Genomic DNA, 27,939 nt, shown 5'->3' with positions numbered 1-27,939 from the left:
TCACTCAACAAGGCAACAAATTTCACCTCCAGGACCTGTCCACTAAGGACACCAGATGGATCCACGTCGATGGCTTCGCGAGCACCCCTTGGCCTCGTGTTGGAAGAGTCACTTACTCAACCTCCTGACCCCCCCTTCCCTTCCACACATCCCTCAATCTACTTTGTCTCCACCTATCCCTCAGTCTCCTTCATCTCCACCTCCACCTGCTCATTCATCAACCAATCATTATCGGTCCAAACTGCGCTCTGCCCATCAACCTCTTCAAGACCTCCCCCATTAACTCTACCCTGATTTTTTAGGTACGATGTTAGCGATCTCCCTGCTACAGTGCTGACCCTCCTGGGGTCTGGGTTAGGTCAGGACGATGGTGGAGTACATCCCGGGGCCTTGGTCGGCTCATGAGGCGAGGTAATGCTTATCGAAGAAATAGCCTCATTGCGCTATGATCTTGAGCTCCCTGGCCGACGTAGCCATTGCCCTACCTGCCCTACGTGCACCAGCTCCATGGAATCAAGACCCATCTCACGGCCATCATGGGGACTCACAACCCAAATGAGTATTTCTATAACCTTTTCCTACCACTCTCCTGGCAATTGCAATACATAAGTAATAGATTCACTGAGCTCAATGACACATTTTCCATTCAGACACCCGTTGGTCGTTCTCGTGTGAAACGAGGTCTCTTCGACTTCGGTGGTGAGATTCTGAGTGGCTTGTTGGCGTTGGTACAGCCTGTGACATTTCTGGCTTCAAATCTGATCTCACTCATTTAGCTTCAGCTCTAGAATCCCAATGACGAGTCACTAAATCCAACACACTATGTTACAGAAGCTCACGACCCACCTAAATGAAGTCACGTCCACTCTAAACAACTTCACTGATATCTTACAACGCCACCTTTCAGATCTCAACGTTATCTCTCAGTTCTTCTACCTGAAACTCAACATGGATAATCTCCAACTGGCCATTGACTCTCTCCTGTCTCAAGTCTCTACCTTGGTTCGTATCCTGGTCGATGCTATAAATGGACGTGTCACTGCCGCCTTAGTACCTGTCCCAGCTGTCCGTTCTGTCCTGGAATGGGCTCACTCCACCTTCGGTCTATCCCCAGTTCTCCCCTACTCCTCCCTCGAATATTATTATAATGTTCTCGAAGCCACTCTTCTCACCACATACGTCATCGTCCATATTCCTCTCCGTTCTGCCATAACCTTTACCCTTTTCCACATCATTCTCTTCCCTTTCCACCTCAACAACTCCTTGTTACAAGTATTTGTTCCTTCAGAATATTTCCTCCCCTCCGATGACCATCTTTCATTGCCTTCCTTTCTTCCACAGACCTCCAGAAATGTTCCTCCCTTACTCCGACCTCTCGCCTTTGTGCTGCCCACCTTTTCGCTATCTTCCCTAGCGGTGCTACACCCTGTGAGTCTGCTTTAGTTCGCAACCATTCCATCTACTCGGCCTGTTCTTTTGTTCCAGCTCCTGAACTCCCGGTCCACCATGCTCACCTCAACCACGTCCAGTACTTCTTCTTTGCTGTTCCCATCTCTGTCACAATCATGTGTCCTGGTTCTTCGGTTCGATCCGTCCCCGCTAGTGGTCTCTATGTACAAAGCACCAGTCTATTGTACCGTCAAATCAGAGTCCGTCATCACTTACACCACTTGCTATCACCAAGCTGTCCGTACACACTCCTATGACATCTTTCAACCAATCGACATGCCTTCCACCCTACCATCTGCCAACATCACCGTCACCTCCCCTAACTTGCGCATGCCTAACATTCCCTCAATGACAGTGATTTCTATTATGGATCAATTTTCTCTGGCCTTCAGCCGTTCCTGGAGTTCATCCAACAGTTGTGTTTCCCCCTATGGTTTAGCATCACATTTCATAGGTTTTCCTACTCATCAGTATGTGCAGTGCATTGTTTGTGTCAGAAAAATGGGATGTCGACTCCAGGAAATCAGAGTCGCTCCCAGGCACTTAGTACGCCTACACACGACGTAGAAACTCCCTGTACTTAGTGCCCTCACATTCAGTGACTACCAACGCCATCTGACAACCAAACTGTGAACAGAGACTCTTTGCCCCGTACTAGAAAATGATGGTATTTCTTTTTAATGCATTACTGAGTGACAGTGTATCCTACAAAAAAAAAAAAAAAGAACGAACAACAATAGAACTCTCGATATCTACTCCTTGTTTATCGTGTATCACACCTATTATTGTATAATCCCCATTATATCTATGTATACCTTCGACCCTTACTGGACACATCCCTATTAATCACTTGTATATCTTATCTGTATATATCCTTCTAATTCCCCTCCCCTTAACATGGCCATGTCTCCCCCAACTGCCCCTGTATCATCCTTATCCCTTGTACAAACCTCCCCAACCTTGCCTTAGTAATATAATCAAACACCATATCACTCCCTGGTGTCAGGAGACACGATCTCAGCTACCCGGGGGAGTAGTGTACTACCTGTCACCCCAAAGTGGGGCTGTCTCCAGATTCTTTAAACTAACTGTACAAATGACATACTTCAGAATGTACAAAGAAGGATACCCAAACAACCTTTGTATTTGCAATTAAAAATTTAATTCCAAATATCAGATTTAAACCCCATTTAAATTTACACAATTCCCTAATGGAACACATTTAGCTATATACGAAAGCATACAGTATATATCGGTATATATATATATAAACCTCTCCCTACAACAGGGACTTAGCAAAACACACACATACACAAACACACACACACACACACACACACACACACACACACACACACACACACACACACACACACACACACACACACACACACACACAAGACTAGAGAAACCAATTAGGATAACATACACCCAAAATACCATACTTATTACTGTCCACACTTCAAAAACAACACCGCAGTCCCCCACACAATAACCCCCTGGGACCTGAAACAGACTAACGGCGTATGAACTCGTACACCTCGCAGGGTATCGGCTACCTTTAAACTACCAGAGTCTCGGACTCTCATACAGCCAAACCTAGACACAATAACATAGCATATTAAGACCAGACACTATGTAAATAGCCAAAAGGAATGTATGCTACCTGAGCTCCACAACAACTGCACTGCCCTTCCACCGCCTCCACTGAACACTGTCATTCGCACTGAATTACTCGACTGCTTTATAATCTCAGCACTTAACTGGGGATCCCCTTAGCCAATGTAAATCATCCGTCATACACCCCAAGGTTCACCCATAACACTAGCCCCAGTAACGAGGCAGCAGGAGGCCCGGCACAGTCCGGGCAACAGCTGGTATGGAACTGCCAGAGCCACTCTTCCTTCTCTCTCTCCTCAGCTCGGTAACTGGTTACCAAAAAAGGTAGGTTGTATACATACGAGATACACCAAATCATTAACTAATGGTTCATACTTTTCCTTGCATTAAACAATTCCAAATACACACAACTCATTAAACTAACGAAAACCATTTGACATTATGAACAGAACAATTACTAAAGACTTATTAATCATTATCAGCTATTCTTCAAATATCTGAACCATCCAGCCAAAATTTGAAACAGGTACTCGACTCGTCTTCATAAAGCATACCGCCATAAATGAACCCTGGAAATATATATATGAAATAGTATCAATTTATTAGACTACTCAAGGAGAAAAAAAAAATCAAAACAAAACCAGAGGAAAAGTTGCTGACAATACCTCCCCATTTAAGAAAGAAAATCTATTTTCTTATTACATTTCTGCTCAAGTAATCAGGCTCCTACATTTTCACTACCCTTAATGACCTTACTCATATTCAGCGTGTTATTATGGCTGCAGAAATAAGGCCCATCTCATCAACCTCCCATTAAGGTTCTTAGCGGTTTGCAAGTACACAAGTGGCTTATGATCAGTTGTCCAAATTAAACGGGTGCCCATCCACAGAGTATACCTCAAGAAACTTTTTTACACCCCACACTAGAAGCAAGACATTCTTTATCTATAACTGAGTAGTTTCTCTCCCTGGTTAGTAACAGTTTTCTACTTGCACCTTACACGACAGGAAGGTTTCTTCACTCAGCTCTTGCTCCTGCAGTAGCACAGCTTACCCAGTCCCTTGGTCAAGAGGCATCTGTTCGTAGAGGTAAAAGGGCCGAATTCACATCTAGCAACAACAACACAGGATCTCTGGAGATACGCAACTTCAATGTTTGAAATGCATGATATTTTCCCTATCAGTCCATTCCAACACATTTGGTTTCTGATGTTCCTAGTTAGTTCAGTGAGGGGAGCAACATTATGGCTGAGTAATGGGGAATAAAGCCTTCCTATAATATCCACTAAGTCCAAGAAAAGACCGGAGTTCACTTCTTTGTCCTAGGTGTGGGAGCTTCGCTGATACTGGTTACTTTGTCCTTCATTTGGTTGAAGCCTGTCACCCCCACAACGTGGCAGTATTTAGATATTCCAAGCTGCAGCCATGCCCACATGGCATTTGGAGGGACGAGCTGTAATTCCTGCCTCTTTCAGCTTCCGTAACACCCTCACCCAAAAAAATGACCAAGTGTTCCTCCCACGTCTGTGTGTGGATTAATATATGTCGTCCAAAAAGTGCTGTACTCCCGCCATACCTTGAAACACCTTCCTCATTAAAGCCCGGTTAAAACTAGCTGGAGCGTTGACCTAAATCCGAAGGGGAGAACTTTGAACTGGAATAATCCTTTATCTGTTTGGAATGCAGTGTAAGGGTTTACTGTCCTCTTCTAGTGGGATCTGCCAGTATCCCTTACTCAAATCAATCTTCGTGAAAAACTTGCTTCCATTCAATACTCCAAAAATGTAATCTGGGTCAGCCATTGGTTCACAATCACAAAACAGTTAAGGCATTCAATTTACCTAAAGTCCAGACATATGCGGTTGGACGAATCTTTCTTTTCACTACCACGTTGCATTGGTGTTGAAAAGGTGAGTTAGAAGGCTCAATGATATCCCATTTTTTCATCAGTTCTATCTCCTCATTTATGGATTCTCTTAAAGCATATGGAATGGTATAGGGTCGAGATCGCACTATCTGTGGTTGGAGTTATAGCTCTATCTTATGCTCAAGCAAAGATGTCCAAGCCAGGTTTACCTGGACAATACTGGACTAAATCTTTGCAGAAGTTCTCTTACTTGGGTGTGCTGCTCCGTATTGGAATAGATATGCCGGTTGATGTGTACATCATCGGTGTAGGACTCCTGCTACCCTGTACCCCAGGCAGAACCAAATCTTCACTCCTGTAGTCTTCCTCATCTTCGATTACAGCCCCAACATCATCTGTTCCTGAATTACCATTCTGCCTGGTGGAGAAGATAATACTTGAGCATATTGGCATGAAACACTTTAAATTTCCCATTAATTTCTATTTGCGTAATCCATTTGACCTTTCTCTACGTTGGATGGTGTATGGACCTTTCCACTGTAGAAGCAATTTATTATTTGCAGTTGGGAGCCAAACCAATACTTTGTCCCCGATAGAAAACTTTCTCTCTTTGGCATGTTCCTGTCAAAATAACGTTTTTTATACTTAGTTTTTGACTTTTCAGCTGTTCCTTTGCTAGTCTACACGTCTCCTCCAATCTTTCTCTCCAGGTTAAAGCAACATGTTGGTAAGCTAGTAAGCACTTCTCCTTCCTGTTTTTCCTTGTCCCATAACTCCCTCAAAATACTAGGGGCCCCTGACTGTCACCCGCCCATACAAAAGTTCAAATGGGGAGAACCTAGGCTAGCCTGGGGAGCCTCCCTGCTTAGGCTAAAAAAAAGAACAGCGGGAAGGTACCCATATCCCCATAACTTTGGCTGCTCAGCACAGGTTTTTTCAACATATGCCTTAAGTGTTCAGTTATACCTCTCAACTTCAGTCCATTTGCCTGTGCATGATGAGGGAGTGAGTGAGGAAGATGACTGAATGGAAAGCAACCTCCTTACCTCTCCCATCATATCAGAAGTGAATTGAGAGCCTCTCTCAGAAACAAGTTTCTTCTGGTACACCTACCCTTGAAATATATCTCCAGCAGAGCCTCTGCCACGGTCTCTGTGTCCACCTTACTCCCAGTGCCACTGCTTCATGGATATCGAGTGGCATAATCCACCAGGGTCAAAATGTAGCGCTTACCGGACTCACTTCTGGGTTCAATGGGCCCCACCAAATCCACTGCCACTCTCTGAAAGGGTGTATCAATCAAGGGAACCTCTGCCCTAATGGTACTTTTACCCACCTTCCCTTTGGGAACTGTACGTTGGCTTAAATGTCACAGGATAAACAAAATCTTTTAACATCAGCCCCATTCCAGGCCAAGCAAACTCCTGTTCTATCTTTCCCAACGTTTTATCACTTCCCTAAATGTCCTCCAAAAGGCGATTCATAGGCAATACTGCATCACCACTCTCTCTAAATTTCGTAGGTAAAACCAATTGTTTTATATCCTTCCCTTGAACACACTTTGTTCTATAAATAACAAACCCTTTTCCATAGAGAAACTAGCTTTCTTAACGGTTTGAAACCCCAGAATGGTTATCTTGTGCATATTTGAGCCAACAGCGTAATTGTTCGAAATCATCCCCTGCTGGAAGCCACCTCCTTCGCATGTCTTGTGCATCCAGTTGTAAGTTGTCCACACAACTTTTAACTTCTTTTATTGGTACGAGTTTTCTGGGATGCTGCCCTGGTTGCAACGGCATGGCTCTCTAGTAGACTTTCTAATTTTGTAGCTTTACCTGCAATATTCCCAATTATTAATTCATAAACTGGATCATCCACATGCAAACTGCTCCACTTGTCCCGTATAGTATGGAGTTTGAACTTCAAATTTTGCCAGCGGATGCTGTTCCACCTGTCCATTGACGAGTCTCACCTTCCTTTGCTTGTCCCGTGAAAGCACTCCTTCCAGTACCAGTCCTTTCTTTACTTACTACCGTACTGCATCCCGTGTCGCAGTACATCCGCTATGGCCACACACAAACCCTTTGGACACTGGCATCCTCGCTAAAGCACTCACTCTACGTCTACTTGTCTGTCCACACAGTTGATTCCTGGAAGTCTCGTCCTCACTGCCTGGGTTTAGAATCAGTCTCTGTACAGAGATTCACTTGTGGTCGAACTCTCACTGCTAACCTGTACTGCGCATTACATTGTCGTGCACTGATGACCTGGATTACCACATTTGCGAGCACAATCCTTTCTCTTACAAATAATGTCCTCTTATTACTTTGTTCACTCACTGTGTTGCACTGCAGCATCGGGTTTCTTTACCCCTGAAGAGGAGCAGCATGGTGTACGGGCATTCTGTAAGTAATCCACCATGAGCTCGGACAAAGAGCACTTCTGCAAGGATTTATCATCTCCTGCAGGTTCTGTGGTGTTCGTTCTCGTAGATATACCTGCAAGTTTTTTCCACAACAATCAAGAAATTGTTCTGCTACAATTAATTCACACACCCCTTCGAATGATTTATCATGTATTAGATAACTCTACTCCACCTGCTTAACAAATTTTGCAGCCTATTTATAAATTGTGATACTTTCTCAAAACTTTGTGGTTTTGCCGTACGAAATCTCTTCCGGAAATCCTGTCTTCCGTGCACTCAAATCGGTCCATAAGAGCAGTCTTAACACACCCATAATGCACAGCTTCACTCCGCACTGAGTCTTGAATACCTCCAGTTTGCAAGGCCCTTTAGATAGGAACTGAGTAACACTGCCCACCTATCACTCTGGCCATCCCACAGCCCTAGCAAAAATTTCAAATCGTCATTATATATGAATCCATGTCGTCCGTTTTTTCGTCAAAGAGGCGGTAGATGAAGGACCTTTAACTTGCATCTCTGTACCAACGACGGCTCTAACACTTCAAGCCACCCCCTCCTGAGTTGACTGAGTAACCATCTGACCAGCCTAGTCTGAGCAAGTCGCTCTTCCAAGTCCAATCGCTCTATTAATTGTCTGTGTAGCACTCTCTTGCTCCATTTCTAATTGGTCCTTGTCCTCCTGCCGTCGAATTTCATGCACTTTGCTGCTCTCCTATTCTGTTCAAGCATCGCTTCTTTCCAACTTCAATAAATTTTCTCAGCTCTTCTCCTTCATATCCTAACTCCTTTCCTAAACTGACCAAAGTCCCAAGGTTCGGACATTTTGAGGTTAATACTGTCATCAACTCAAACCCCACAAATCCTCTTTGTAAATTCTGGTATCCTGGCAGAGGTCGCCATATGTCACCCAAAAGTGGGTGTCTCCAGATTCTTTAAACTAACTTATTACAAATGACATACTACAGGAATGTACAAAGAAGGATACCCAAACAACCTTTGTATTTGCAATTAAAAATTTAATTCCCGAATATCAGATTTAAACCCCATTTAAACTTACACAATTCCCTAATGGCACATTTGGCTATATACGAAAGCATACAGTATATATCGGTATATCATATATATAAACCTCTCCCTGACAACAGGGACTTAGCAAAACACACACATACACAAACACACACACACACACACACACACACACACACACACACACACACATACACACACACACAAGATTAGAGGGAAACCAGATTAGGATAACATACACCCAAATACCATACTTATTACTGTCCCACTTCAAGAAAACAACCTGCATGTCCCCCACACAATAACCCCCTGGGACCTGAAAGCAGACTATACGGCGTATGAACTCGTACACACTCGCAGGTGTATGCAGCTACCTTTAAACTACTGGAAGTCTCGGACTCTGATACAATAAACACCTAGACACAATAACATAGCATATTAATACCAGACAATATGTAAATAACCAAAAGGAATGTGCTACCTGAGCTCCACAACAACTGCACTTTGCTTCCTTCCACCGCCTCCACTGAACACTTTGTCACTCACACTGAATTACTCGACTGCTTTATAATCCTCAGCATAACTGGGGATCCCCTTAGCCAATGTAAATCCACGTCATACACCCAAGGTTCACCATAACACTAGCCCCAGTAACAGAGGCAGGCTTGGAGGCCCGGCACAGTCTGGGCAACAGCTAGTATGGAACTGCCAGGCCACTCTTCCGTCTCTCTCTCCCTCAGCTCGGTAACTTCAGTTACCAAAATAGATTTGTATACATACGAATCATACACCAAATCATTAACTAATGCGTTCAATACTTTTGCTTGCATTAATACAATTCCAAATACACAACACTCATTAAACTAACGAAAACCATTTAACAATATGAACAGAACAATTACTAAGAACATTATTAATCATTATCAGCTATTCTTCAAATATCTGAACCACATCCAGCCAAATTTGAAAAAAGGTACTCGACTCGTCTTCATATAAAGCATACCTGCATAAATAGAACCCTGAAATATATATATGAAATAGTATCGAATTTATTAGACCTACTCAAGGAGAGAAAAAAAAATCAAAACAAAACCAGAGGAAAAGTTGCTGAACAGTACCCCCTCTCACAATATGTCTACCGCCGATGTATACTTATTGTCCCCCTCAATGCCATACATGCCCCCACTAAACTTGCTGACCTAGCACGCTTTCCCAGGGCCCGAAGCCTGGGCAGAAGGCGTTATTGCGTCAGATTCATAGCAGACAATTCACAAGACGGGCAGACTATTTATTGTGAGCTCGTAATAACTCCTTATCTAGCATGTTTGTACACGGAGTTTCTATCACGAAAGTATTCTTCAAGTTACAACAGCCCCAGCTCCTGTATCACTTGCGTCCAACAGCCATCTTAAAAGGCTTATACGCCAAATTTAGAGTAGCAAGCATACTGGCTGACTTAATATGGATAGCTTTAACTTTACTCAAAGAGGATTCCACAGTTATTCGGTCCAGACAAATTTAACTCCCTTTTTCAGTAGGTCTGTAAAGTGGTGATAAAAGAATTGAAAAGTTGAGAACAAATCTCCTGTAATAACCTACCATTCCCAAAAATCTTTGTAGCTCTTTCCCTACTTTTTGGGCTCAGATGGGAAGATCACTTCATAACCTGAACCTTAGCTCCTGAGAACGGTCTGCAACGTGTCCATCACCAATTACGTACCCAAGGTACTAGAAGATTTAGCTTGACCAAACTCACACTTTATTAATTAGCTACAAGATTAGCCTGAACCAAATGCTCAAGAAATTTACTGACATGGCATAGGTGATCTTTCCAAGTTGTCACTGAAAGATTAATACATCATCAGTATAAACAACTTACACCCTGCCAAACCCTCTGTTACAACATTCGCAGGCTTCTGAAAAGTGGCTGGTGCACATTCTTCATACCATATGGCATTACAAAACATGCAAAAGTCTTTTCTGAGTGTTACGAAACATGAGATCTCCCTAGCACGTTCAGTCATAGGTACTTGCCAGTATCCCTTTAACAAATCAAAGTTACTTATGTACCTAGCCTTTCGGATCTCTTGTCTATGCCAATCTTCCACGCGAGGGAGAGGGTAAGTGTCTTTTTGGAGTTATCTGATTAATATGTCTGTGAGTACGATGCAAAGCCTTCCAGCTGTGGAGCCCACCTGGCTCCAGGGACTAGAGTGACAGGAGAAACTCTCACTCGCATCTGACCATGGGTCTGAATCATTTTTGTGGTCCAACAGGTAGCTAGCTCCTTCAGGATGAGAGGAACTTTCACTGGGTTCACACGGTAAGGAGGCAGTTTAATTGGCTTTGCGTCCAACATCGACATCATGCATATCCCAACACAGGTGGTTCTTCCCTTTAGTGGCACGGAACACTTGCGGGTACCTCCTGCAGTAATGCCGAAAACTCCTGCCTTTCCTCAGGAACTAGTTGAGAAAGCTTAGTCTGAGAGATCATTCATGATAATCCTCAGGATTCTTCCCCAAACTATCACTCAGGCTCATACCTGCATGGGAGAACTTCACTTGCAGACCTAGGTGGAACCAGCTACAGTGCAGACTGGGTTATTTTTGTCCCCCCTGTGATATAACTTTAGGATGTTGATGTGACAAAGTTGCTTGTTCTTTCTACAATCTGTTGTGGCGATGACATAGTTGACATCACTGAGTTTCTTCTCCACGAAATAAGGACCCCAACTTTCAAAACTTGGCTTGAAGAGGTTGCCCATGCACCGGTAGCAGAATCAAAACCTGATCTCCTGGCTGAAAAGTGACGTAACCTGGACTTCTTATCATACCAAGTCTTCATCTCCTGAGCAGCTCCTAAATTCTCTCTCGCCAGCTGTAAAGCAGTATTGGACAGCCGGTCTTTGAACTTCATCACATACTCCAGCAGGTTGACGTCATCTTCCTCAATGACAGCCAGCATTCCTTGAGTAGCTTTAAGGGGTCCTCTTACTTCATGTAGCAAACAGTAGTTCAAAGGGTGAGAAGCCCAGTGATTCATTTGGAGATTCTCTTGCGGCAAATACAACGAATGGAAGACCTTTCATCCCACGTGTTGAACTGATGTTCTAAACAGTATTTCTTGAGCATCGATTTGAGTGTTTGATGATATCTCTCCAACGCTCCTTGGGTCTGGGGATGGTAGAAAGCTGAAGACAGCTGGTCTGGGTGATGCCCAACTCTTTCAGACCACTGCTTGAAAACATTTGACATGAGAAATTACTTCCCCGGTCTGACTGTACCTCCTTGGGCAGACCAAACTTGAGTGAAGAACCCTAGCATTTCCTTAACCACGTTCTTTGCTGAGATATTTCTAAGTGGAATGGCTTCAGGATGAGGAGTAGCCATATCTATTCAGGGTCAACACATAAAAAAATCCTGAAGAAGTCTTAGGAAGAGGGCCCACAATATCCACCAACACACGGGTGAATGGCGCCTCAAAAGAAGGAATGGGAACTAGAGGTGCAACCTTTTCGGTCTGATTACACTTCCCCACAACTTGACAGGTGTGACAAGACTTACAATACCAGGAAACATCTCTGAAGATACCTGGCCAGTAGAAGTGTTTCAAAATGCATGCCACAGTCTTCCTCACTCCAAGGTGTCCTGCCAAACTGGAATCATGAGCCACTCTAATGATATCCTGCCTACAAACACGAGGGATAACAACTTGATGTACAACCTCCCATTCACAGTCGGCTGATGCTATTGGGGGTCTCCACTTCCTCATAAGTACACCTGACATTATATAATAACAAGTAGAAGCACCAGCTGACTCTTCCTCACTGCAAGCAGAGTTAGCTAGACCTTTCAATTCGGGGTCAGCAATCTGCAACTCAACCAACTCTTGACGAGACAAATTATCATCACTACGGGGTACTGCCTCATCTGGTGAGTGGTCCAAATTAGCAAGAAAAGTGTCAGCTAGGATAACATCATCATCATCATTATCCTCAAAGTCACCAGTAACTTTAGACTTAGCCCTAGTGACAGCACATGCAGAGAACACATCAGGGACATCACAATCCTGGGTCGCAGTCACTGGTTCACTAGACAACTGAGGAGATGGACACACTTGACTGCCACCAATATCATTTCCAAGTAAGAAAGTTACACCTGACATTGGGAGTGTCTCAACCAACCCAACCATAACGGAACCATTAACAAAACCAGACTTTAAATTCACTCTGCACGGAGGGACAGAGAAGTAATTATTCTCTACACCTTGTAAGATTACAGTTTCATCAGAGGAATTAACATTAGACCCTAGAACACTGGAAAAGCACCTGTATCACGATATATTTTAACTGATTTCCTGTCATTATTGTCCAGAGGACTGACAAAACCATCAGCCAGGAAATTAACACATGAACTCTTGAGAGTGTCACCCACGTTACTGCTCAAAAGAGGAGTGTCATCATGAGAATTTAATTTACCCCTCAAAGCAGGTTCAGTTAACTCGGTTAAAGAGTTCTGGGAAATCTCAAGAGTGGACACTAGACCAATTGACTGAATATTTAAAGACTCCTTTTTGTTCATATCACGCTGTCTCCTGAAACATTTCTCGGTAGTATGACCAAGCTTACTACAATAAGTACATTTATTTTTCTGAAATCTAGAGGTGAAGCTGGTATTTACTTCCTGAGAAACATCATCTTTATTCTCTTTCCTGTTACCTGTACTCTGAGTAGAGGCAACATACTTACTCTCAGCTTTCCTTTTTTCTTTAGAATATCTCTTGTGAGTGAGAACATATTCATCAGCTAAAACTGCAGCATCAGACAAATTATCTATTCTTTTCTCATCAAGATATAGGCTTACATCTATTAATATACCTTTTGAAGTCCTCCAGCAAAATCATCTGCTTAAATTTATCAAAATCAGAATCCACATTCTTAGAATTTAACCACTGCTCTAACAGATCTCCTTTGATTTTTGCATACTCAACATGGGATTGCTTATCTTGCTTATAAGTTGTCCTAAATTTTACTCTATAGGGTTCAGGAACAAGCTCATAGGCCTTAAGAATCAAGCTCTTAACTACATCATAATTATCAGATTGATCCTGAGGCAAAGATGCATAAGTTACTTAAGCTTTACCGGTGAGAACACTCTGTAGGAGTACTGGCCAATACTTTTTGGGCCAATTAAAACCTGTAGCTACCCTCTCAAACAACTGAAAATACTTTGTTAAATCAGATTCATTAAAAGGAGGGACAAGTTTAACATTTTTAGCCACATCAAAATCATCAGAGCTAGATGATCCAGTTCCACCTTGTGCCTGAGCCTGTGCCTGTGCCTCCTGAATATGAGCCTGAGACTCAGCCTCCTTAGCATTCGCCTGAAACTCAGCCTCCTTAGCATTTGCCTGAAACTCAGCCTCCTTAGCATTCGCCTGAAACTCAGCCTCCTTAGCATTCGCCTGAAACTCAGCCTCCTTAGCACGAGCCTGAAACTCAGCCTCCTTAGCACGAGCCTGAAACTCAGCCTCCTTAGCACGAGCCTGAAACTCAGCCTCCTTAGCACGAGCCTGAAACTCAGCCTCCTTAGCACGAGCCTGAAACTCAGCCTCCTTAGCATTTGCCTGAAACTCAGCCTCCTTAGCACGAGCCTGAAACTCAGCCTCCTTAGCACGAGCCTCCTGCAGGGCTAGCTGTAACTTAGCTATATCAATCTGCGTTTGCTCATCTGGAGGAGTTACATTAAACAAGCTTTTATTAATCATGTCATCAATTTGATCTTTAGAATGATGAGAGCGAACAGCAATTCCCAATTGTTGAGCAACAAGATTAAGTTCATTCTTTGTTCTGTTTTCTACATCACACACTGTTTGCACATTTAACAAAAAATCTTTGGCTTCATCAAGAGTAGTAATAGTAGACATCATGAATAAATCACAGTCACAAAATATCAAGCAATATTCTTATGATAATATCCTGAATATCCTGATAAGAGGTCGCCAAATTTATGTTACGGAACACAGAGAGATAATGAACACTTCAAGTGAGAACACTAAAATCACTACTGTCCCGCAAAGTTCCAGGTTCAAAACAAAAGACTTAGGTAAAATTACAAGTTAAAGTTTAATGCACAAACTAACAACTAAATATTCAGGACTCATAAGGATAATGTAATGGCAAAACAGGTTACATATATGATTAACTACAATAGCCTCTATTAACACGAATTTAGCAAGAACACATTTATCTAAGTCAGCCCTGATAAATGAGAGAACCTAATAATGCTCAGTTAAAGTAAGATATAACATTATTACAGATACAAAATATTACTAATACTGGCTGACATTAAAAACTTTACATGAATCACAAAAACCCCAACAGGCCCACGAACCAACGCCTCAGGCTATACAGCACAAGAAAAATGGTAATAACACTTATACTCAAATTATACAGCAGCTAGATGGCTGGAGACTTCCTGAGCACTCACAAAAATAATAATACACTATGCAGGGGAGGACAGAGATGTGAACAAAATGAGGAGTAAATCTAAGTGGCAACTAATGCAGAGACTGAGCTCATTATATAGGGGGCCGGCAGAGCTTGATTCAACTTGCAAGAAGGACGCGGAAATGAAGGCACAGGGGAGGAAGAGTTGACAGTCCTGCTCTGAACAACAGAAAGAACGACTTACTCTACTATAAGGGGGAGAAGGGGGGAGTGAGGTAGAACACACAAGCCTGGTCACTATGGAAGCCACGTGGCGAATCGTGATCAAATATGCAGCATACTGTACATTAGAATTATACAAAGGATGATGAAATCATAGGCTATGTAACACCTCCCACAAAGAAAAAGAAATTTACAAAGGAAATTTCTTATTACTCTAAAACAATCTGTCAAAGATCTAGATAAGCAATCTGCAATAACATTTTCTTTCCCCTTGACATGTTGCATGTCTAATAAATACTCCTGAAGAAGTAGACTCCATCTTGTCAATCTCTGATTGTTATCTTTAAACTTACTAAGGAATTTCAGTGGGTTATGATCGGTTTAAATGACTATGGGGTCAAAACCAGAACACAAATACAATGAAAAATGCTGTAAACCCAAAATCAAGGCCAAAAGCTCTTTCTCAATAGTTGAGTAGTTCTTTTGAGGTGGAGTGAACTTCTTACTGAAATAAGATACAGGGTGTTCAATACCCTGATCATTCTCTTGCAGCAAAACAGTGTACCCCCTCCACAATATGTCTACCCCCGATGTATATATGTCCCCCCCCAATGCATAGATGCCCCCAATAAACTTGCTGACCTAGCACGCTTTCCCAGGGCCCCAAGCCTGGGCGAAGGCGTTATTGCATCAGTTCATAGCAGACATTCAAGACGGGCAGATTATTTTGTTGTGAGCTCGTAATAAACTCCTTATCTACCTGTTTGTACATAGAGTTTCTATCACCAAAGTATTGCAAATTACATTTGGTATCAGCGGTGTTTCGGACCATCAGATTCTGACCGCCTCCTCCACTATTTAGTGACACCAACAGATACACGACATCTCGCATCTCACAGCCTCACCCCTCCTCAGTGCCTCTAGTGGTGTGCTTTCCGGGTGTACAATTTCTCTCACCAGTGCTCACCTCTCAAACAACCCCACCCACACACTTGTTCCTGACCACACGTGTCACCATCGCCACCCTATGCTCCTTTTGCACCTGTTCCCGACACCTGTTCCGAACTCATCATAAAGACTGCCCCCACAGTGCCACTTATCACTATCTGCCCACTGTCTGCCCACCGCCATTCTCTGCATTTGCAACTCAACAGCTCTACACCTGCATTGAACCAACATCTGCCCTCACCCCACAACCGGCCCCAACGCCGCCACATGTGGTCTGAATTACGTGAGCCTCCTACGACCGCCACTCCCTGCTGGTGACTCATCGCACCGTCTCTTCCCGTCCCGACTTAAGACTCATAAAACATATCGCTCAAGTCTCGTCACCAGCCACTCTCCTCTCCACCTAGCTGTCTCTCCACCGCCGCCCCGCCTCGCCCAGCCCCGCCCCACCCCGCCCCGCCCCAGCCCCGCCCCAGCCCCGCTACGCCCAGCCACACCTGAACGTTATACATCTCGTCAATCCCGACTCTACTGTGTAACTATAGTATACCTTACCTTTCTATAGAGATTATCCTCGATTTTCTCCACAGATTTTATCTTTTGTATTTATTCCATCTCATTTCCATTACCCCGCTTTCATCTTCACCTACGTTATTTATTGTCCATCTCATGCTTCGCCTTTTATTTAAACCATCCATCTCTGCACCTTCATTCGTTTTCACACCTACTCGTGTATTCCATTCTCTCATTGTTATATTATACATTTCCACCTACGTATCCATCTTCATCCTTCATTTCATCTTCCATTGCCGCATTAAATGTCATACTTTCCACGTCACCTACTTACCGCCAGCCCTCTCGACCAGGAAACATCACCTGATCATACACCGTCTGCCGACTCTAACACGATCACTCATTTACGAAGTGGCAAAGAGTACCACCGCCCTGTACCTGAGACTCCCGTTTCACTTCCCGCAGAACCACTTACTACCCATCCTACACTCGTAAATCCAGATACCTCCTCCTCTACCCCTACCTGTACGCTCCCTTCTTCTTCCTCTACTCCTTCCCCTGTCGTTCACTCTCCTGCCTCCTTTCATACCCTGTCTTGCTCGCCCTTCACTACCGCTACCTTCTCTCTCTCCCACTCCTCTCCTACCGCCCCTTCTGCACTTCCAGCCATGGCCAACCCTCCACAGTCTATCTATCTCGACGATGCCAATCGTCCCAAATTTACCGGCCGGGACCCAACTTGGTCTGTCTATGATTTCCTCAGAGAAGTCGAAACAGACATCCACAATAGGCAGTTCACCGATGAATTGCTAAAAGTAGCCTACCTCATGGGTCGCTTGCACCACGGCAAATCGGACATCGGATCCGCGACCCTTGCAGGACATTTCGATAGCATTCATACCTTTGCTGATTTTCGTACGGAACTCATCAGCCTTTGTTGCCAGCATTCAAATACCGCGTCTCTCATGGGATTCATTAATCTCTTAAACCAACTAGATAAGGACTTGCGAGTCCCAGTGCAACATGCCAAGCTCCGCGAAGCTGCCGCCGCCATGAAAGCAACTAGTAGTGAGATGCTCTAATTACTGGTAGGCACGAAATGGTTAGAAGACAAAAATGGCGTTCCAATGCTTTCACTCACCAACTTTTCTGACTTAATGGGTTACCTGAGATTCCTTCACTGGCTTACTCCTAAACAGCGAGAGCTAGCCTTGCAAATCGGTTTCAATCCAGGAGATAAAATTATTCAGGTCACTAAAGCCATTCATGAAAGAACTGGTTCGAACTACACGCGTCAGGGCACCACCCAACCCTTGGCCTCCTCAGTTTGTCACACCTCCACTACCCCAGACCAATCTCGCTCCCGTCCCACCACACGCAGCGGACCTGCCACGCATTGTTCTCCTACCGCAGGTCGTGATCAATCTAGCGCCCGACGGAACAGACAATCTTCGATTCTTTGCTGGCACTGTGGTCATCCTGGACATCGAGCATCCAGTTGCGACCGTACATACAGACGTCCTCACTCCCAAACCAGACAGCGTACACCTTCCCGCTCACGTTGTCCAAAATGCAAATACCACAAATCCAGCACGACTCACACCACTGAGGCATGTCGTTACCTCAACTGCCAACAGTCAGGGGAAGCGCCGCGCCCGTATCGGACCAATACCATGTAGAACCAGACACCCAACTCCCCATCCGCCATGTAGGTCCCATAACATCCTTGGGTTTAGTCATTCTCGGATGCAGTCATGACATACCAACGTCATTCTTCTTGGACACAGGATCTATAGTAAATCTGATCTCCGACAATTCCTTACATCTTATTCATCGACATCACAAGCACATCAGTTTCCTAGAACCACCAGACATTCGCCTATGTGGTGTCGAAGGCTCAGAGTTTAAGGTTAAGGGAAGAGTCACCCTTGAAGTCAAACTACATAGAGATTTGCCCCCTATCCCAATTGAATTTCATGTCACTAATGACTTGCAGTATCCCGCAGATGCCCTTATTGGTTTCTCCACCATGGCACAACACTCCATTGCATTATTATCTGCTTGTGGTAGTTTAGACATTTCTGGATTCCCGGTTTACAGTATGGAATGTCCTCGTCCTGTTCTTACGATCAAATCAGTCCTTCAATTACCCCTGTCCCTATCACTACCAAAAAGTCCAACCCAGCCCAGACCACCACTATCATCATCTGAGAATACAGAGATCATTCCTCTACTGACTGCGAGAAAGGACATAAATTCCTCAATGTCTACTGATACATCACCTCAGCCTTCGGACATGGCTCCTACCTCCTCTCCCGACAACACTATCGCTGACTCAGACATGTCTCAGTTACCTACCACACACAGTGTGAATGATCTTCTCCAACACGCACAGACGAAACGTGCAGTAACGAATACGTGCACAATTTTGTTACCGCATGAGTTCACCAAAGTCTCTGTTTGTGTTGCCAGTGCGAAAGAAGGAGTGGATGTACTAACACTACCTAAGAGGTGTTGTGTGAATGGCCTGACTTATGAGTCAGCATGGTGTACAGTCTTAGAGGACAGTTTATGTTACCTGTACTTGCTCAATGTCACAAATGCTCCACTAAAACTTAAAAGTGGTGTAAAGATTGGAGACTTCCTGGTATACCCAGCGGCTATAAAGGTGTGCCAGGATTCCTCAATTCCTACTATTCGGACTGGTGATTGTACGCCAATCGGTCTATGTACTATTAACTCTACGGGATCTGCGCCGACATATTCACCCGATATGCTCTCACATCTCACTTGCACAGATTTCCCAGAAAATACGCCTCAACTCCTTGACCTTCTGACCTCGTACAGAAACGTGGTTGCCTTACCCGGTGAACCGATGGGTAGAACAGACCTTGTCAAACATACGATTGAACTACTACCAGGAACTTAGCCGATTTACGTACCAGCGTATCGATTTCCTCACAGCCAGAGAATGCAGACAGATCAAATGGTACAGAACATGTTGGACAAGGACATTATTGAGCCCTCCGTCAGTCCATGGAATAGCCCACTTTTCTTAGTACCAAAGAAGGACGGCAACTTTAGACCAGTAGTCAACTATCGTAAGGTCAATTCTGTCACCGTTCCAGACAGTTTCCCGTTACCCGTCCTCACTGATTTGCTAGAATCCCTTGGTGAAAATAACGTAGTCTTTTCATCTTTAGACCTCCTCAGCGGGTACTGGCAGGTCGAAATGGAAGAATCCTCTCATCCAGTTCCAGCCTTTAGCACCCCTTCGGACATTTTCAGTTTAAGAGACTCCCTTTTGGTCTGAGAAATGCTCCTTCTGTGTTCATGCGACTTATCCATTCAGTCTTCAGCGGTATGATGGGACACTCTCATTTTGCTTACCTAGATGATATAATTGTTGTGTGTAAATCCATCCCTGACCATTTCACCAAGCTCCAGCAAGTCTTTGAACGCCTCCAGCTCGCAGGCCTGAAAATCAGTCTCAGTAAATGTGACTTCCTGCGAAAGAAAATCAAATTCCTAGGCCATGTCGTAGATGCACAAGGCATTCATACTAATGAGGATAAAACTAAGGCAATTATTAACTTCCCAGAACCTACCACTACCGAAGCTGTACGAAGTTTCCTGGGCCTCAATGGCTATTATCGTAGATTCATACAAGGCTACGCAAAGATTGCCGCTCCTCTGACCCAGTTACTCAAGGAGAATGTGCCCTTTGTTTGGACTAACGACCAGTCACAGGCTTTCCAAAAGCTGAAGACAGCTCTTGTAAATGCCCCTGTTCTAGCGTTCCCTGATTATACCACACCCTTCCTTCTCTGCACAGACGCCTCAGGCACTGGACTTAGTGCCGTTTTGATGCAACTCGATGAAGCATCAAGGAAGCACGTAATAGCGTATGCTAGTCGCACCCTTACAACCGCTGAAAGTAACTACAGTGTCACAGATCTCGAAGCGCTAGCGGTAGTCTGGTCCTTGAAACATTTCAGAGATATAGTCTAGGGTTATCCAGTGCATATCCAAACAGACCACCTTCCACTATGTGATTTGTTCAAGAACCGCAACCTAACAGGTAAGTTAGCTAGATGGTCCGTCATCATCCAGGACTTTAATCCGACTTTTCAATATGTACCAGGCAAGTTGAATGTAGTCATAGACGCACTCTCACGTCACGTAGCAGCAGCTATAACATCACTGCAGCCTGAAGTAACTGAAAACACTACACTAACATCAGAAGTTGTTTGAAACTTTCAGCACCAAGACCCCATATGGTCCAAAGTCATTTATTTCCTAGAATCTGGCAATGACTCGACCTTACCTACTCTGCCAGAATCATTAGATGAGTTCATGCTAGAAGATGATCTTTTGTACAGGAAAACACTACTAACAGGCAAAGACATGCCCAATCGCGAAGTACGCCAACTTGTTGTCCCCACTGCCCTGATACCAAAGATTCTTCACATTGTTCATAATACCCCTCAAGCTTCCCATCCGGGTAAAGACCGATGCTTGCGCCAAGCACGTCTCAAATACTATTGGCCAACCATGCGCCGCGATATCAATGCCCACTTTGACTCTTGCCTCTCCTGCCACCGCCACAAAGGATCAACCGGCTTACCTGCACCTCTCTTACAATACCCAATCCCGTCGCGACCATGGGAAACTGTCTCAATCGATCTCTTAAAACTACTTCTCACGGAATCCTTTGCTGAGTACTTGTTCATAGTGGTCGACCACTTCTCCCGCTACTGTGTCCTCGTACCCCTCTCCGACAAGACCGCAAAGAGCCTTTGTAGATCACGTAATTTGCCCCTTCAGTACCCCTCATACCATTCTTACTGACAACGGTACAGAGTTCAACAATAGCCTTCTAGATGAGATCTGTCGCCGCTTTCGTATCAGTAAGTGCAATGTCGTGCCTAACCATCCGGCTTCCAATGGCCTTGTAGAATGCCACAACTGAAAAATCTTAGAGTGCCTCAGACATCTAGGCTCCTATAGTTCGTCCTGGGATGACTGGATTCCCCAAGTGGCATCCTCAATCAATAGCTCCATCAACGTATCCATTGCTGAATCTCCCTTCTTCGTCCTCTTTGGTTTAGACAAGAACCTCCCATACTCTCTCTTATCCTCAAAGCCAGAACCCAGCTACAACATGGATGATTATGTTAAACTAAAATTGGCCAACTTCCAGACAATCCACCAGTATGTCCAATCCACTTTGGCTTCCTCTCAGGAGGACATACTGCAGCGCCAACATAAATCCGACTCTTCTATCACCATCAATGTAGGCGATCTTGTCTTTGCCCATTCCCATATGCGTTCCTCTAAATTGGATAACAAATTTACAGGGCCCCACCGCGTCCTCACTCAACAAGGCAACAAATTTCACCTCCAGGACCTGTCCACTAAGGAAACCAGATGGATCCACGTCGATGACTTAAAGCGAGCACCCCGTGGCCTCGTGTTGGAAGAGTCACTTACGCAACCTCCTGACCCCCTCCTTCCCTTCCACACATCCCTCAATCTACTTTGTCTCCACCTATCCCTCAGTCTCCTTCATCTCCACCTCCACCTGCTCATTCATCAACCAATCAATATCGGTCCAAACTGCGCTCTGCCCATCAACCTCTTCAAGACCTCCCCCATTAACTCTACCCTGATTTTTTAGGAACGGTGTTAGCGATCTCCCTGCTGGCAGTGCTGACCCTCCTGGGGTCTGGGTCAGGTCAGGACGATGGTGGAGTACGTCCCGGGGCCTTGGTCGGCTCAGGAGGCGAGGTAATGCTTATCGAAGAAATAGCCTCATTGTGCTATGATCTTGCGCCCCTGGCCGATGTAGCCATTGCCCTACCTGCCTACATGCACCAGCTCCACGGAATCAAGACACATCTCACGGCCATCATGGGGACACACAACCCAAATGAGTATCTCTATAACCTTTTCCTACCACTCTCCTGGCAATTGCAATACATAAGTAACAGATTCACTGAGCTCAATGACACATTTTCCATTCAGACACCCATTGGTCGTTCTCGTGTGAAACGAGGTCTCTTCGACTTCGGTGGTGAGATTCTGAGTGGCTTGTTTGGCGTTGCTACAGCCTGTGACATTTCTGGCTACAAATCTGATCTCACTCATTTAGCTTCAGCTCTAGAATCCCAACGCCGAGTTATTAAAATCCAACACACTATGTTACAGAAGCTCACGACCCACCTAAATGAAGTCACCTCCACTCTAAGCAACTTCACCGATATCTTACAACGCCACCTTTCAGATCTCAACGTTATCTCTCAGTTCTACTACCTCAAACTCAACATGGATAATCTCCAACTGGCCATTGACTCTCTCATGTCTTTAGTCTCTACCTTGGTTCGTATCCTGGTCGATGCTATAAATGGACGTGTTACTGCCGCCTTTGTATCTGTCTCAGCTCTCCGTTCTGTCCTGGAATGGGCTCACTCCACTTTCGGTCTATCCACAGTCCTCCCCTACTCCTCCCTCGAATATTATTATCCTGTTCTCGAAGCCACTCTTCTCACCGCATACGTCGTCGTCCATATTCCTCTCCGTTCTGCCATAACCTTTACTCTTTTCCACATCATTCCCTTCCCTTTCTGCCTCAACAACTCCTTGTTACAAGTATCTGTTATTTCAGAATATTTCCTCCTCTCCCATGATCATCTTTCAGTTGCCTTCCTTTCTTCCACAGACCTCCAGAAATGTTCCTCCCATACTCCGACCTCTCGCCTCTGTGCTGCCCACCTTTTCGCTATCTTCCCTAGCAATGCTACACCCTGTGAGTCTGCTTTAGTTCGCAACCATTCCATCTACTCGGCCTGTTCTTTTGTCCCAGCTCCTGAACTCCCGGTCCACCATGCTAACCCCAACCACGTCCAGTACTTCTTCTTTGCTGTTCCCATCTCTGTCACAATCATGTGTCCTGGTTCTTCAGTTCGATCAGTCCCCGCTAGTGGTCTCTACAAAGCACCAGACTACTATACCGTCAAATCAGAGTCCGTCATCACTTACACCACTTGCTATCACCAAGCTGTCCTTACACACTCCTATGACATCTTTCAACCAATCGACATGCCTTCCACCCTACCATCTGCCAACATTACCGTCACCTCCCCTAACTTGCGCATGCTAACATTCCTCAATGACAGTGATTTTATTATGGATCAATTTTCTCTGGCCTTCAGCCGTTCCTGGGTTCATCCAACAGTTGTGTTTCCCCCTGTGGTTATCGCTTTCATAGGCTTTCTACTCATCATATGTGCAGTGCATTGTTGTGTCAGAAAAATGGGACATCGACTCCAGGAAATCAGAGTCGCTCCAGGCATAGTACGCCCTACACACGACGTAGAAACTCCTCGTACTTAGTGCCCTCACATTCAGTGACTACCAATGCCATCTGACAATTAACCAAACTGTGAACAGAATTCTGCCTACTAGAAAATGATGGTATTTCTTTAATGCATTACTGAGTGACAGTGTATCCTACAGAAAAAAAAAAAATGAACAAAGAACAACAATAGAACTCTCATATCTACTCCTTGTTTATCGTGTATCACACTATTATTGTATAATCCCCATTATATCTATGTATACCTTCGACCCTTACTGGACAAATCCCTATTAATCCTTGTATATCTTATCTGTATATATCCTTCTAATTCCCTCCCCTCAACATGGCCATGTCTCCCCAACTGCCCCTGTATCATCCTTATCCCTTGTACAAACCTCCCAAACCTTGCCTTAGTAATATAATCAAACACCATATCACTCCTGGTGTCAGGAGACACCATCTCAGCTACCCGGGGGAGTAGTGTACCCCCTCCACAATATGTCTACCGCCGATGTATATATGTCCCCCCCGCAATGCATACATGCCCCCACTAAACTTGCTGACCTAGCACGCTTTCCCAGGGCCCCAAGCCTAGGCGAAGGCGTTATTGCGTCAGTTCATAGCAGACATTCAAGACTGGCAGACTATTTTGTTGTGAGCTAGTAATAAACTCCTTATCTAGCTGTTTGTACACATAGTTTCTATCACCAAAGTATTGCAAGTTACAACAGCCCCAGCTCCTGTATCACTTGCGTCAACAGCCATCTTAAAAGGCTTAGCAAAATTTGGAGTAGCGAGCACTGGCTGACTTAATAGGATACCTTTAAGTTTGGTGAAAGAGGATTCACAGTTATCGGTCCAGACAAATTTAACTCCCTTTTTCAGTAGGTCTGTAAGTGGTGATACACGTTCAGTCATAGGTACTTGCCAGTATCCCTTTAACAAATCAAAGTTACTTATGTACCTAGCCTTTCCGATCTTGTCTATGCAATCTTTCACGCGAAGGAGAGGGTAAGTGTCTCTTTTGGTTATCTGATTAACACGTCTGTAGTCGATGCAAAGCCGCTGTGACCCACCTGGCTTAGGGGCTAGAGTGACAGGAGAACTCCACTCGCTCTGACAGGGCTCAATTATCTTGTTGTCCAACAGGTAGCCAAGCTCCTTCAGGATGAGAGGAACTTTCACTGGGTTCACACGGTAAGGAGGCAGTTTAATTGGCTTTGCGTCTCCAACATCGACATCATGCATCAACACAGTGGTTCTTCCTGGAGTGGAACGGAACACTTGCGGGTACTCCTGCAGTAATGCCGAAAACTCCTGCCTTTCCTCGGGAGCTAGATGAGAAAGCTTGGTCTGGAGATCATTCATGATATCAGGTTTCTTCCCCAAACTATCATTCAGGCTCATACTGCATGGGAGAACTTCACTTGCAGACTCGGGTGGAATGGCTACATTGCAGACTGGGTTATTTTCGTCCCGCCTGTGATATAACTTTAGCATGTTGATGTGACAAAGTTGCTTGTTCTTTCTACGATCTGGTGTGGCGATGACATAGTTGACATCACTGAGTTTCTTCTCCACGAAATAAGGACCACTAAACTTGGCTTGAAGAGGTTGCCCATGCACTGGTAGCAGAATCAAAACCTGATCTCCTGGCTGAAAGTGACGTAACCTGGACTTCTTATCATACCAAGTCTTCATCTTCTCCTGAGCAGCTCCTACATTCTCTCTCGCCAGCTGTAAAGCAGTAGACAGCCGTTCTTTGAACTTCATCACATACTCCAGCAGGTTGACGTCATCTTCCTCCGACAGCCAGCATTCCTTGAGTAGCTTAAGGGGTCCTCTTACTTCATGGCCAAACAGTAGTTCAAAGGGTGAGAAGCCCAGTGATTCATTTGGGGATTCTCTTGCGGCAAATACAACGAATGGAAGACCTTTATCCCAGTCTTTCTGATGTTCTAAACAGTATTTCCTGAGCATCGATTTGAGTGTTTGATGATATCTCTCCAACGCTCCTTGGGTCTGGGGATGGTAAGCTGAAGACGTGATCTGGGTGATGCCCAACTCTTTCAGAGACTGCTTGAAAACATTTGACATGAAATTACTTCCCCAGTCTGACTGTACCTCCTTAGGCAGACCAAACTTGGTGAAGAACCCTAGCATTTCCTTAACCACGTTCTTTGCTGAGATATTTCTAAGTGGAATGGCTTCAGGATAACGAGTAGCCATATCAATCAGGGTCAACACATAAGAAAATCCTGAAGAAGTCTTAGGAAGAGGGCCCACAATATCCACCAACACACGGGTGAATGGCGCCTCAAAAGGAGGAATGGGAACTAGAGGTGCAACCTTTTCGGTCTGATTACACTTCCCAACAACTTGACAGGTGTGACAAGACTTACAATACCAGGAAACATCTCTGAAGATACCTGGCCAGTAGAAGTGTTTCAAAATGTATGCCACAGTCTTCCTCACTCCAAGGTGTCCTGCCAAACTGGAATCATGAGCCACTCTAATGATATCCTGCCTACAAACACGAGGGATGACAACTTGATGTACAACCTCCCATTCACAGTGGGCTGTTGCTGTTGGGGGTCTTTTTTTTTTTTTTTTTTTTAAATAATGATCATGGCGGCGCAACTGCCAGGGTCATATGCCGCCGTATAACAAAAAAGTAAAAAACAAAAAACAAAAAATAGAGGATAAGCCACACAATCAAAAAGGAGAAATTCTAAATATCCTTAAGAAGTCCTGCCTCCTTCACAAAGGAGAGGGTTGCCCCTCCCAAGACACAGGCATCCTCCCCAAGCACGGAGGAAAGATGATACACACCTCCATCCGTTTGGTGGTCAGAGAGGAACCGACGCCGCAAATCCTCAAGACTAGGACACTCCACCAACAGGTGCCGAACAGTCAAGGGAACCAGACAGTCATCACAGAATGGAGGAGGAGCCCTCTCCATTAAAAAACCATGAGAGAAACGGGTGTGGCCAATGCGGAGGCGGCACAAAGCAGTCTCCCATTGACGAGGGAAGCCCTGGTAACTGAATGAGCCCACCTTCTGGCAAATCGAGCGCAACTTATTGGCACCCACAGCATCCCAATGCTCCTGCCAACAGCACCAAACCATTAAGGCAATAAAGGAGCGCATATCTGCAGCAGGCAGACGATACAGAGGGGACTGTGCAAGAGGGGGACGAGCCGCTGCCACCTTGGCCAGCTGATCAGCTCGTTCATTCCCTGCCACTCCTACATGAGCTGGAACCCAACAGAAATCTACACGACGTCCACGACGCCCTAAAAGGAAAAGCCACTCTAAAATGGATAAAACCAAAGGATGAGAGGGATTAAAAGACTCCATTGCAGAAAGAGCACTTCGTGAGTCACTAAAAACAGTAAAAGCAGTGTGGGGGAGAGTGAAGAGAATCTGAAGGGTAAATAAAATAGCAGTCAGCTCAGCCGTAAAAACAGAAGCAGTCACAGGGAGGCTCCCACCTCGACAGAAGGTGGGAAACACCACACCAAAGCCCACACCCACATCAGACTTAGATCCATCAGTATAAACTGGTATGGAGTCCCCATGAGAAGAGGCATGCTCTAAAAACAGAGAAAATAAAACCTGAGAAGGAAGGGAGGCCTTACTGGATGAGAAGAAAGGACAAAATGTCACCCTGGGGAGAAGCCAGTAGCCCACCCTCGGGACACGATGGGGAGTGATCGGCACAGAAGGAACAGAGAAGCTAGACATAATTGACTGCACCCTGAAACCAAAGGGCTTTGGAAAGGATGGCCGAGTGGCAAAAATAGGTGACCGAGAATCTTGAGAGACCTTGACAAAGGGCACAGAGTCTGGGAGACGAGATAAGCGATACCAACATCTCATCAAAAGGGAAGAGCGGAGCAAGTCTAGAGGAAGGACACCAGCATCAGCCAACAAACTCAAAATCGGGGAAGATCGGAACGCCCCAGTGGCGAGACGAACACCAGCATGATGTATGGAATCTAAAATACGAAGCCGGGCTTCTGAGGCAGAGGAATAAACTTCACATCCATAATGA

The sequence above is a fragment of the Coenobita brevimanus genome, chromosome 37 (assembly GCF_032717465.1).
Source record: "Coenobita brevimanus isolate Jiangsu-jjx chromosome 37, ASM3271746v2, whole genome shotgun sequence".
Lineage (NCBI taxonomy): Eukaryota > Metazoa > Arthropoda > Malacostraca > Decapoda > Coenobitidae > Coenobita > Coenobita brevimanus.
This window is presented reverse-complemented; position numbering follows the sequence as displayed.